This window comes from Phocoena sinus, chromosome 16 (genome assembly GCF_008692025.1).
Source record: "Phocoena sinus isolate mPhoSin1 chromosome 16, mPhoSin1.pri, whole genome shotgun sequence".
NCBI lineage: Eukaryota > Metazoa > Chordata > Mammalia > Artiodactyla > Phocoenidae > Phocoena > Phocoena sinus.
In genome coordinates, this window is record NC_045778.1 from 77,244,789 (window position 1) to 77,256,341 (window position 11,553).

The window sequence follows — 11,553 nt, forward strand, 5'->3', positions numbered from 1 at the left end:
TTTTTGATACAATGAAGTGTTCTAAAATTACATGTGGTTCTGGTTGCACATGTCTGTGAACATACTAAAAACTACAGAATTGTATACTTTAAATGGGTGAATTTTATGTTATGTGAACTACATCTCGTTAAAGCTGTTTTATAAAAAGGACAGGTTGAATGGGCAAAAAAGTCTGTTGCATGAATTGGGAGATTGGGATTGACATATATACACTAATATGTATACAATAGATAGCTAATAAGAATCTGCTGTATAAAAAAATAAAATTCAAATTAAAAAAATCAGATGAGAACTTCGTAAAATAAATATATATACACACACACACACACACACACACACACACACACACACACGTCTCCCTAAACAATCCTGTACCTTCATAACTGATCCAAAGGTACACAAACCCCCACATACAGAAAAAGAGAAACTCCTGACTTAAAAGTGGGCAGACCTGCATTTTTCTATTGATTTGTTTCAGTTTTAACAGCCAAAAGCAAATTTATTTTCTACCATCTAAATGGCAACTGAGGTTTCATCTGCTTTCCAATACATCATTTTTATTCTCTGAGCCAAATTGTGATCAATGCAAAAGATCCATGGATTTTCAGCTGTCGACCCACGGGCAAAAGATTTTTTTTTTTCCTGGAAGCTATTTCCAATAAAGAGGCCACATTTGTTAAGCTCACTCTTCCCTTTTGTACATCTTTCCATATCTAATTTCTCACAGAAACTGCTACAGAGCAGGTAGAAACAGCTTTTCAAAGTTAGGGCAACACAGATATCAGGCTGATCCCACTTTCATCAATCGGAGCCTTCCTTCATCCTCTCATTTACCGCCGCTGATAACTTTCTTAGCCAAGTTCAATATGTCCTAAAAGCAGCTGTTTCCTCTGACTTTCAAAATAGTGCGCTTGGATTATTGGCCTGAAGTGGGGTTGGATGGGGCCTTCCTGGAACTATTATCTTTATAGAGAATTGTGACAGAATAAGGGACGGTCCCATCAGTGAAGGTCAGGCTACAGATGACCAAAGAAAAGGCAATCGTGAGCTTCCCACGGTTCAAGAACACCCAGGTACACAGGAAGATGGTCCTCCCAAAGGACTCACCATTTCTAAGCCCAGACGGTGTTTCTTTCAGACAAGAAATACTGATGGGTCAAAGTAAGAGACAAACAAGGGAAGTTTAGTGCTTAATGCTGGATGGTACACAGGCAGCGTGGGCCTCAACTCAGCTCTCCACGCCCCTCCCCTCAGACCACCACCCTGCTTTACTTCCTCCCCTGGGTGGGGTTCAGCATCCTGGGACCCCAAGCAGAAAGATGCTTGAAACTCCTATAGCCAAAACACCATGCCCTTTGCAAGACACAGAAGGAGTCCTGCTACCTCAAAACTGAGTCCCAGTCCTAAGGCAACAGTGTCCAGTGGGAGAGGAGGTGTTGGTCCCACCAGAGAGAAGGGCCCTGGGCTGGCTGGGATGCCAGACAAAGGAGGTCCTGGTAGCAGCCAAACAGAGGCCAGAGCTGGGGTCCCCGGCCCTGCCAAGACCCCCCTGGGTCCCCACTCATTTGTCCTTCACCCTGTGATGACAGGGAGGATTCCAGGCGGGGGATGAGCCTGGATTCAGGGCTGGCTTATGGACTAGGTTGGCCCTCTCCAACAGACCAGACATCCCCCCACTCTGTATTTGTTGAGATTCTGGAGAGAGGCTTTCCATCGAGGGCTGCCAACACAGAGTTTGGAGAATAAACCCACCCAACACACACACACACACACACACACACACACACACACACACACACAGTGCCAGGAGCAGAGGCCCTGGCCCAGCCCAACTGCAGCCCCCAATCTCTCATTCCAAAGAAGAGGGCGGAGACCAAATAAGTGGTGATATCCTGCCTCCAGCAAATGTCTGACAAATCTGCACTTTTCTTCATGGAAAATTAAAAAGCTAAACTGCCCCAAGAATCTGATGGAGGATGACAGCCTCCAGGGGCCCTCAGAGTTCATCCTTGAACCAGAAACGAGATGGCGGAAAGAACACCAATCCCCGCATTCTTCTCACATCTTCCTACGGCAACAGCAATTCTGAAATCAGGTGTCTGGTTACATGACCCAGAGATGAGCCAGCTGCGGCCAACTCCCACCTGGATGTCTAGGAAACTGAGGACGGAGAAGCCGGCCGGTCCAAAACCTCGCCCTGCCCCGGGGTGGTTGCAACTTAACAGACAGCGTGATCATAAGTGTCTGTCGGGAAACCCAGCTACTTGGCCCAATTCCCTGGGGCAACTCCGCTTTCTTGTAATCCTGGAGATCCCTTATGTGCACAAAGCAAATACGGTTCTGTGTGTGTACATTTGGAAGACTTTATATAAACAGGTTCATGAATCAGAGGCAGTAATCCTCTGTAGACCAATAGTCTGATTTTTGGTTTGGAAATTACGGTCCCTATAAATACATGCCGGGACATACTTTATATTTTTAATGCAAATATTTACATTCCAAACAAAGGAGCATGGAACTTAAAGACAAGCTATTTATACTGGCCATAAGAAACACTAACGGCCTCCACATTTCTTTCCTGAGTAAATGGCTCCTGACTTCTATTCCTGAAATACCAACCAAAATTCCATAACGTTTATCCCCAAGACTCTCAAGACACAAAAAACTGTGCTCACTACCTTTTTTTTTTTTTTTTTTTTTTTTTGGGTTTTGGGGGTCTCTCACTGTTGTGGCCTCTCCCATTGCGGAGCACAGGCTCCGGACGCGCAGGCTCAGCGGCCATGGCTCACGGGCCTAGCCGCTCCGCGGCATGCGGGATCCTCCCGGACCAGGGCACGAACCCGTGTCCCCTGCATCGGCAGGCGGACTCTCAACCACTGCGCCACCAGGGAAGCCCTCTCACTAACTTTTAATAGCCCAAAACTCTAGTGTCAGGAAATCCAAGGTTATTACATTAGGCTCTTGACTCCTGCAGAAGTTTAGCGACGAGCATTAACTCTCCTGCACCATAGGCTACCGAATTGGGGATACTTTTCTGTCCTCTGGGTGCACACCAGAGGCCCACATGAAATCCATCACAGCCCTTTCTCCAGGACTAGCTGGCTTCTGAGCATTCATTCAACTCGCGCGACTGAGTGGGCCCCCAGATAGCCTCATCACCCTTGAGGCTTGCTGGGCATGGGTGAGTGGACCACACCCAGGAAAACTAGAAAGAACGTGGTATAAAGTGGGTTGAGTTCAATAGCGTAGAATTGCAGACGCTCAGAGGAGGACGGTAACACCTGGATGGGAGGATATGGAGAGACGGTAAGAATTACTGGCAAAGCTTCCCGAAGGTGGTGATGGGAGGTGGGGCAGGGGGCTGATGAAGGTTCAGGCCGTGCAAAGAGGGGGCTGGATCCACAGTTCCCCCCTGGGATGAACCGGGAGGGAGAACCAAGAGGAGGCAGAAAAGGCTCTCCCACTCAGGCTACCAGGCTGTCAGCCAGCCAGTGGCTCTGGGGGCACCCCCGCCCCTTGTAAATTACATGTGTGTCACAAAGGTTAATCATTATCTCAATCTGGCTAATCACTGCCATGCTCTACAGATAACAAGGCCTGGTTAACAGGCTCACTTCCTAATCTCAGTGTCCCCCTCAATATCCTTATCAACTGCATATCTAATGCTGCCCTTATCAATTTATGCCTAATAGGTGCCACGTGCCAGCCCCAAACCCCTGCCCCCCCCCCCCGCCCCCGTGGGTCAGGCCCGGGGCTAAGTCCTTATTATTTGTTGTGTGTGGAGGTGGGGTGGGGGATGGGGGGGTATCTTCTTGCCCACTCAGGATGTTTCCTTCCTCGTGGAGAGAGCGCCACCTGTGTAACACCACCTGTGTCTACACCTGGTGGTGTCCATCCACCCCCGCATCCCAGGAGTGTGCAAGGAGGACCTAGACATAGGTAGCCTGGCCTTGCCTCTTCCCACACAGAGTAGGCACTGCCCCCTGCTGGCTGCCCTGTGGAGGAAGGGAGCCGGCCCAGGGAGAGGCTGCCGCTTTCCCGCTCGACCTGTGACTCAGGGGAGGTCAGCCGGCCTAACTGCCCACTTCTCACTTGAGGATTGCAATGCCCACGTGCCCACCGGTTCAATCACATTCTACTATGTCTACTTCAGTCGGGAACACACATTGCATTTTCACCTCCACCCATCTTTCTCCTCCCCTCTCTCTCTGTAGGTTCAGAACTTGGCCAGGAAAGAGGGGTTCAGTTTGGGGAGCTCCCTTGAACCCTAACTTGTACTACTGGTACTCAAACTACACTACAAGGACAAGGAAGAGATTATTAACCCCACTTTACAGGTGAGGAAACTGAGGCACAAGGAGATTAAACCACTTGTCCAGGGTCATGATCAAACGCAGGTCAACGGGGTGCCCAGGCTCACCCCACCACCTCCAAGGGCCTATACAGGATTCAACACCCAGGCTAAAAGAACAGCCGCATGGTGGGTACCAAACACCTGGTTGATTGGAAAATGAAGGTGCTGGCCAAACTTACTTCATCCAGCCCAAGTCAGTTAACGTGTGTCACGAAGGGCGGACAGAGCTGCCCAGACCCCTTTCAACAAGGGGTGAGAAAATAACACACCTTCACAGACCTCTCAGACTCTGAAATGCACCTTCTAACATCACAGCAAACGTGCCACGGGCCCCGGCCCTTGGGGCAGCTCCCTACAAGGGCACAGTAGAGCGGGACAGAACTTCCCCCAAGATCCAGGGCTGCCCCGAGAGGGACAGAATTGCCAACTCTCAGGTCCTTTCCCCCTCAGAGGCCACTCCACTATGTTTTCGACCACAGGGAGCAAAAAGGGCCAGCAAACACATACTCCATTTCAAGAGAAGACGTGAAACCACCAGGTTCCCGCATATCACTGGAAAAAACAATTGCGCCTGCCTTGTAATCTAATTATTTGCCCATGCTGGGGTATTTTCCAGGCACCTGGGTAACTAGGCTGCCTGTTTCAACATTTTTATCACAAACACGATTCTGGAAAGTGCCCAGGTTTCCATTATGATGATACTCTCTGCTTTTGAGGATCCACCAGCCTCACTTTCCTCAGAGACCTGAAAGGCCTGGACCAGGACAAACTCTAGGAATGTAGCATAGGTGTCAGGGAGAGCCTGCCCCGGCAAAAAGGCCCCCCACACACCTGCTCAGGACTCTCTGACGCTTACACTGGTGCTCAAGATGTAACATACATAAGCCAGCCACCCCAGCACATTTCCTGGTCTGCCCTGGGCTTAAGCGCATCCCATGGGAGCACGGCCAAACTGACCTACAGCCTGTCCACAGCGTTCCGCTGGAAGCATCCCAGAGGGCAACTGTGGATCCAGCCCCCTCTTTGCACAGATGAAGAAATAGCCCGGAGAGGTGAAGCAACCAGCCTGACTAGAATCCAAAGTGTCCTGGGGCTCCTGGCCTTACGGGGTGTCAGAGAAGCCCTCTGAGGTAGAATATGCTAGAATTCCACCCCCAACACACACCAAGAAATATACACATCTACATAAAAAACTGTACGCGCAATTTCAGAGAGATCAGAGACGTCCCCCGTCCCTGGTTATGAGCTCTAGAGCTAAAGAATACCACAAAAGCCGGTGTTTCTTAAGCACTTACTGTATGCCAGGCACCACTCCAAGTGCCCAGCAGGTATTGTCATGTATAGGACCCCAGCTCTCAGGCCAGGGGTGAAGTCGCCCCAGACCACTCCAATGTCAGAGTCGCTAACGCAGACTCCCGCCGCACTCTGGGCAGCACTGTGGAACTCTGACTTGCGCACGTTCTGCCTCGCCTACTGCTCTGAGCGCTGCCTCTCAGCTCCCACGCACCTGGCCCTGGGCCTGCACCTGGAAGGAGGCGTAAATGCTGCATGTAGCTGCTGCTGACGAAAGAGGCTGCTCGCGTTTCCTGTACATCCTTTTCGAAATCAGCAGAGACTGAGAACCCGCTTTCTTCTGCCACCTCCCCGCCCCTTACCACTTGCTGATTCACGCCCGCCTTCCCCTTCTAGAGCCAGGATTGTTTTTCTCCACCTCCAGCCCCATTTCCCTCCTTCCTCCACTGCCATTCCGTGCTCCTAGCTCCTGCACATCCGGATGACTGAGAGCTTCTTCCCTGTGATCTCCAAGAGCCTCCCTGCCCTCTGATTGAGACAAAGGGGGACACCTGTCTGACCTGGCCGGCACAGGGCCAGCTGGGAATCAGTAGGGGCCCAGCAAATGACAGCTGTTATGACCAAATGTCTTCCTCCCCAACCCCCGTACTTAAGAAATATATATATTCTGTATTGGCCCAAATCCACACAAAACCTTTACTTTTCTTCCTAGATATGGAGACTGGATACTCAGTAGACAACTCCCACCTCTATCCTTCATTTCATGCTGTGAAGACACGGGTCTACACATAAGTCATCTCGTCCCAGTGCTTCATTTTAAAGGATGAGCGTCTCAGGAAGGAAATCAGACCCCAGCACTTGAGAACAATAACGAAAGACCCTGTGCAAGTCAAAACAGTCTCCCAGTACGTCGTTAGCTAAGTGAGAAGACGGGCTCTGGATTCACAGCAAAGCAACACAGTTCCGGCGGAACTCAGTCGACATCACCTGAGCATCCTGACTTTCAGGTGGATGTACCGTTCTCACCAGTGGCTGCAAGTGTCGCTTCTAAATCACGTGCTGCTAAAGAGATGCCCAGTGACAGAGTGCTCACACGGTGACACTGCCAGGCCAGCTACGATTCAAACTAGTTTCCGTTTTTAGAATTTAAGGAAACTCCTCTCTCATACAAATGCATCCCAAATGACACCTGGCAATCCAGGGCCTGCTGAGACCTGGGGACCAGGACAGGGTCTGGATACAGGGACAGGAAGCAAGAACTCCCCACCACAGCGAAGGTCCATTCATCTAGGAGTTTCCAAGAGGCTCCAGCCCAGCAGGGTGGGATGAAAGAGCCGGCCCAGGAGCTGGAGAATCAGAGACCCGGGCTGACTTTCCACTTCTGGGCTGTGTGACTTCCGACCCACTGCTCCGAGCCTCAATTTCCACATCAGTAAAAGGAGACTCTCCTCCTATACAACCCACCTCTCACTTTCCTTGCCTTACTGTCCTGCCCACCTTTGAACGCAGCTCGCTGTTCATTTGTCCATCAGGTACAGGCATTTTTGCCTGCTCCCTTCCTCCGAGGGCTGGGACTCTATCTTATGGTGTACTATTTGATAATGAAATTATATGAAAAGTTTTAGGCAGGGTGTCTCTTTCCACATGACAAGAATTCATCGCTTTGCAAGGCAGAAATAGAGACACAGATGTAGAGAACAAATGTATACACACCAAGGGGGGGAAGGGAGTGGTGGTGGGATGAACTGGGAGATTGCGATTGACATATATACACTAATATGTATAAAATAGATAACTAATAAGAACCTGCTGTATAAGTAAATAAATAAATTAAATTAAAAACAAAAGAACTCATCAAATAGCTATTGAATGGATGCATGGCACACAGCACACGAAGCGGCCGGGCACGTGGCCACAGGCACATCGGGCTCCCGTCAATTCTCAGTCCCTCGGCCCCGGGGAGATGCGATCCCCACGCCCTGTCAGGTGTCACAGGTCTCTGACAGTGGGATGCCCTCCCCAGTACACAGACACGGGGCCAGACGTCAAGCTTCAGACCTGCTGGCAGAGTACTCACCCCACCCCCTACTTGTAGAACTGGAGCCCACACTTAAATGTCCAGGCTCGAGAATTCTCTTGAAAAGTAACAAGACCTGTCAAGTCGATTTTTTTTCCCCCCAACCGGCTGGAGCTGAGCCAAAGCTGCCCTCCTTAGGTAGGGCATGTGCTCACCTGCCCAGGGCAGCTCCAGAGTGTCTCCCCTCTCCCCATCCCCTGGAGCTAGCCCGGACGTGGATGCTAGCCATGCCATCGGCAGATGCTAGGCGATGCTAGCCGGGCCACCTCCAGCCAGGCCCCAGGTGGCCTTGGATAACCACAGTCTAATCACAACCCAGCCCTAACCTAAAGCTTCTGCTAGTGCAGGCTCCAAGAGCCTGGGGCTCCCGTGGCCCAGCTGGTTGACTTGGAGTTTCTTTTCTGCTCTTTCTCCAGACACCAAGTAAGCAGAGTCCACTTCCCAGCCTCTCCCACACTTTCCTGTAAACATAGCCTCTTCCAGATGCAGGGATTAATCTTCTCTCCTTCAAGCCAGCGGAAAAGCAAATTCCTCACCTCTTCTGGTCAGGGGTAGCAGCAACAGAGGAGAAGAAAGGTGCAGACACAGAGGCCTCACGGCAGCCACAGTGACAGTGCTGGGATGCCTGGCCATCCAACCATCAGAGAAAAGCAAGGCTCACGTGGGATGCACTATGGACAAACCCGCCTCTCCACCTCCCACACACAATACCCTGGATCATTAACCCCGCTCACTGCAGTCATACAACACCCAGAGAGAAAAAACACAGAAACATTATTGAATTTCCTTCACAGGGCCCTAGAAATGGTTCTCCCGGGGAGCTGGACCTGGGAGGGAAGAAGAGCCCTGCAGCTCCACTTCTGGCTCAACTACGCACCTATGCACTGAGAGAGACCACGGCAAGCTGCTTCACCTGGCTGGCTCAGTTTCCCCATGCAGCAGGAGGCAAGGAAAACATTTTCCTGCCAGTCTTTCAGGAGTATTAGAGACAAAAACGTATTTGATTAGAAACTACCTCATAAAAAGGCATTTTATGCCCATGCTATTTTAAACAAAATCATATATGATTTGCACCTCAAGACGGCCTGATTCAACGCACAGTTGGTAAAATTAATAAGTGCCACGTTCTGGAAGGGAGGGTTCCTGATTTTGCACCATTTGGGAAGGGGGCGGGAGCAGGAAAGCTGGGCATGGAAAATGGTGTGCGAGGTTCTAGAGGAACTTGGGGCAAATCTCCAGGCCTCGGTTTCCACCTGGACGCCTCAGCGGGTGCACGTGCCCCCGGGCTGCTTTCTGCTCCAACAACGGCTGGCTGGCTGCCCTCTTAGGAACCGCAGTTGAGGAAAGAGGAGCTGGGGCCCTGCGAAGCCCTCGGCTCAGCCTCACAGAACAGCGCGCCACATCCCTTCCCGGGGCGTCCTACGGCTTCCTGGACATACAACTTCATTCCCCAGAACTCCGTGCCATCAACTCACCCAGCGTGAATGCAGCAAAGGGCCTCGGGGAACCGGAAACTGGGGGCCGGAGGAGCGAGTCCCAGCCCCAGGCTTTGCCGCCTCCTTCTCGAACCTCCCTGCTCGAGGCGCGGACGTCCAGCTGCCTACAGCCGGCACCCGAGCCCCAGGCTTCAGTCCACACCCGCCGCTCCAGCCCCGCGGGCCGACCCCGGGCGCTGGGCGGACGGGCAACGTGGGCACCAGGACCGCGACGGGGCGGTCGAGCAGCCGCGCCCAGGACCCTGGCGGCTCCAGATCCTAAACACACAAGCACACACAAGCGCGCGCGCCGGCCAATCCGTTCGCCCGGAGGAGTCGGAAGGCGCTTCCACAGCTCTTCATTCATTCCCCCAAAGGCGAGGTTCCCTTCTCCCGGGCGCCTCCATCCCAAGATCCTAGGGGGCTCCAAGGGGGCCAACTGCGCCACGAGCCGCCCGCCATCCGCCCACGGCCGCCAAGTCCTCTCCATCCGCACACACAGCCCAACAGACTCGGGCTCCATCACGATCGGCAGCGTCGCCCCCGCGTAGGGGCCGTTGCCACCCCGGCTCCCCACAGCTTCGTCACCCCACAGCCCCACCGCCCGGCCGCCCCGCCGCGCCACTCGGCTCAGACCTGCAGCGCTCGGCTCGCCGCGCCCAGGCCGGCCGGGGACGCCGCCGCCGCCGCCACCGCCACCGCAGCCGGGAAGCGCCGGCTACTCCGGAGTCACGCCGCCTCCTGAGCTGCAGCGGGGCGCTGGGAGGGAGCAGGGGGCTGGGAGGAAGGAAGAGGGAGCGGGGAGCAAAAGTTCAGGACGCCCCGGGCCTCGCCGCGCCCCCGTCTCCTCCCAGGCCCGCCCCCGCGGTCCCCCTCCCGGAACCCGGTCCCACAGGCTTCGGCGCCTGGGACACCCCCAACACACACCAAGCCTCCCCTCCCAGTGCGGCCGCAGGACTGGAGCCGGGGCGAGGAGGCGGTTCTGAACCCGAGTCCAGAAAAGAGTGGCAGATGCACACCTACCTGCCTCGGGCCGCGCCTGGAAACTTCCCAGAAGTGCGCCGGGAAGCGGAGCGCAAGGCTGGGGAATCCCCACCCCCACCCCCATCCCCACCCAAAGCGCGCTCTTAAGGAGAAAGCACCGATCTGTCGGTCCGTCGGTCCTCCGCCTGCAGCGCGCCGCCCCAATTCCGACTCCTGGGGTCGTTCTCCTGGACAGCCACCCCGTGCGTGCCCCGTGGCGTGCGCCCCCCGCCGGCCTCCGGCTGTCCGCAGCGCCACCACCCCGCCGCCGAGTCCCCCGTCCCCGAGCTCCGACCGCATTTTCCCGAGCCGGGGAGGGGGGCGTGCGACCCTTCCCGCGGGGTCCCCAGCGCGCGGGGTGCCCAGAGCACGGCCAGAACCGGCGGCGAGGGGACGCCCTCGGCTGGGGGCCACGGTTGGCTCGGGGAGACTGGGCCAAGGGTCGCGGGGCCCAAACCTGCCTCGGCTCCGCGCGCTCGCAAGTTCATTGTCTGCCTGGGCCGTCGTCGCCGCCGCCGCTGCTGCCGCGCCGGGAGCGCCGCGGGGAGTGAGGCTGCGCGCAGCCTCCGCCAGGCCGGACTCCCTACGCCCAGCCCGGGCCGCCCCCGGCGCTGCCCGGCCAGAACGCGGAGGGGCGCCGGAGCCAGACACCACCCGCCGCTCGTCGCCGCCCCCGCCGCCGCGCCTGGCACCCAACTTGTACCTGAGAAGCCCGAGTCCAGCCCGGGAGCCTCTTCGGCTCCGGCTCCGCGGGAGCGCGCCCAGCCCCGCGCCTCGAGCCCCTCATCCAGGGCGCGTCAACCTGACTACCCGAGCGCGGGGAGGAAAAGTTTGGGAGTGACGTGCGGATGGCGAATGAAACATCCGAAAAGAACCCTCCCCCCGCCCCATGTCGCGCTGACACACATCAGCTCGAGTCTGGAATGTGAGAAAAAGGCGTGTGCGCCGAGCGGTGGGTTTGGTTCCCGCCCCCTCTCCTTCCAAGTAAACACGGCTTGTGCGATGCGGTGATTCCAAATAGAAAGCAAACCGAAACCCCTAAAGTCTGCCAATGACACCCTGCCAGAGACATTTTTAACGAACTTGGCGGTCTGGAGCCAGCCCATACGTTGATATTCAAGGCCACGGCGCTGGTGGGTTCCTAGCCCTCTGTTGTATTTTTGCATCCCGAGAAGGCTCTCCCGGGCTCTTCGGCCCAGCCTATTTGCTTCCACGGTGAGGGAAGGCTCAGCGGGACCCCGAGCCCGGCCGACCGCAGTGGCCCAGGGGGTGGCAGCTCCAGGAAACCACCTGGGCTGCCCGAGGTCAAGGAAGCGGCACCAGTGGTCGAC

At 54.9% G+C, this 11,553-nt stretch overlaps 1 protein-coding gene across 6 annotated transcripts in view; it reads right to left on the bottom strand.

Moving 5' to 3' along the window:
• CHST15 (carbohydrate sulfotransferase 15) overlaps positions 1 to 11,071 on the bottom strand; it is a 100,635-nt gene extending 89,564 nt beyond the window's left edge. For 3 of the 6 annotated variants that reach the window (XM_032609220.1, XM_032609221.1, XM_032609215.1), the window contains exon 1: positions 9,836 to 9,986. The gene's annotated coding sequence lies outside the window, so the exon portion shown is untranslated. Of the gene's footprint in view, positions 1 to 5,649; positions 5,937 to 9,199; positions 9,535 to 9,835; positions 9,987 to 10,925 lie in introns of those variants that run through there. The other 3 variants (XM_032609214.1, XM_032609219.1, XM_032609217.1) reach the window with 3 other exon arrangements.
• Positions 11,072 to 11,553: the final 482 nt, after the last annotated feature.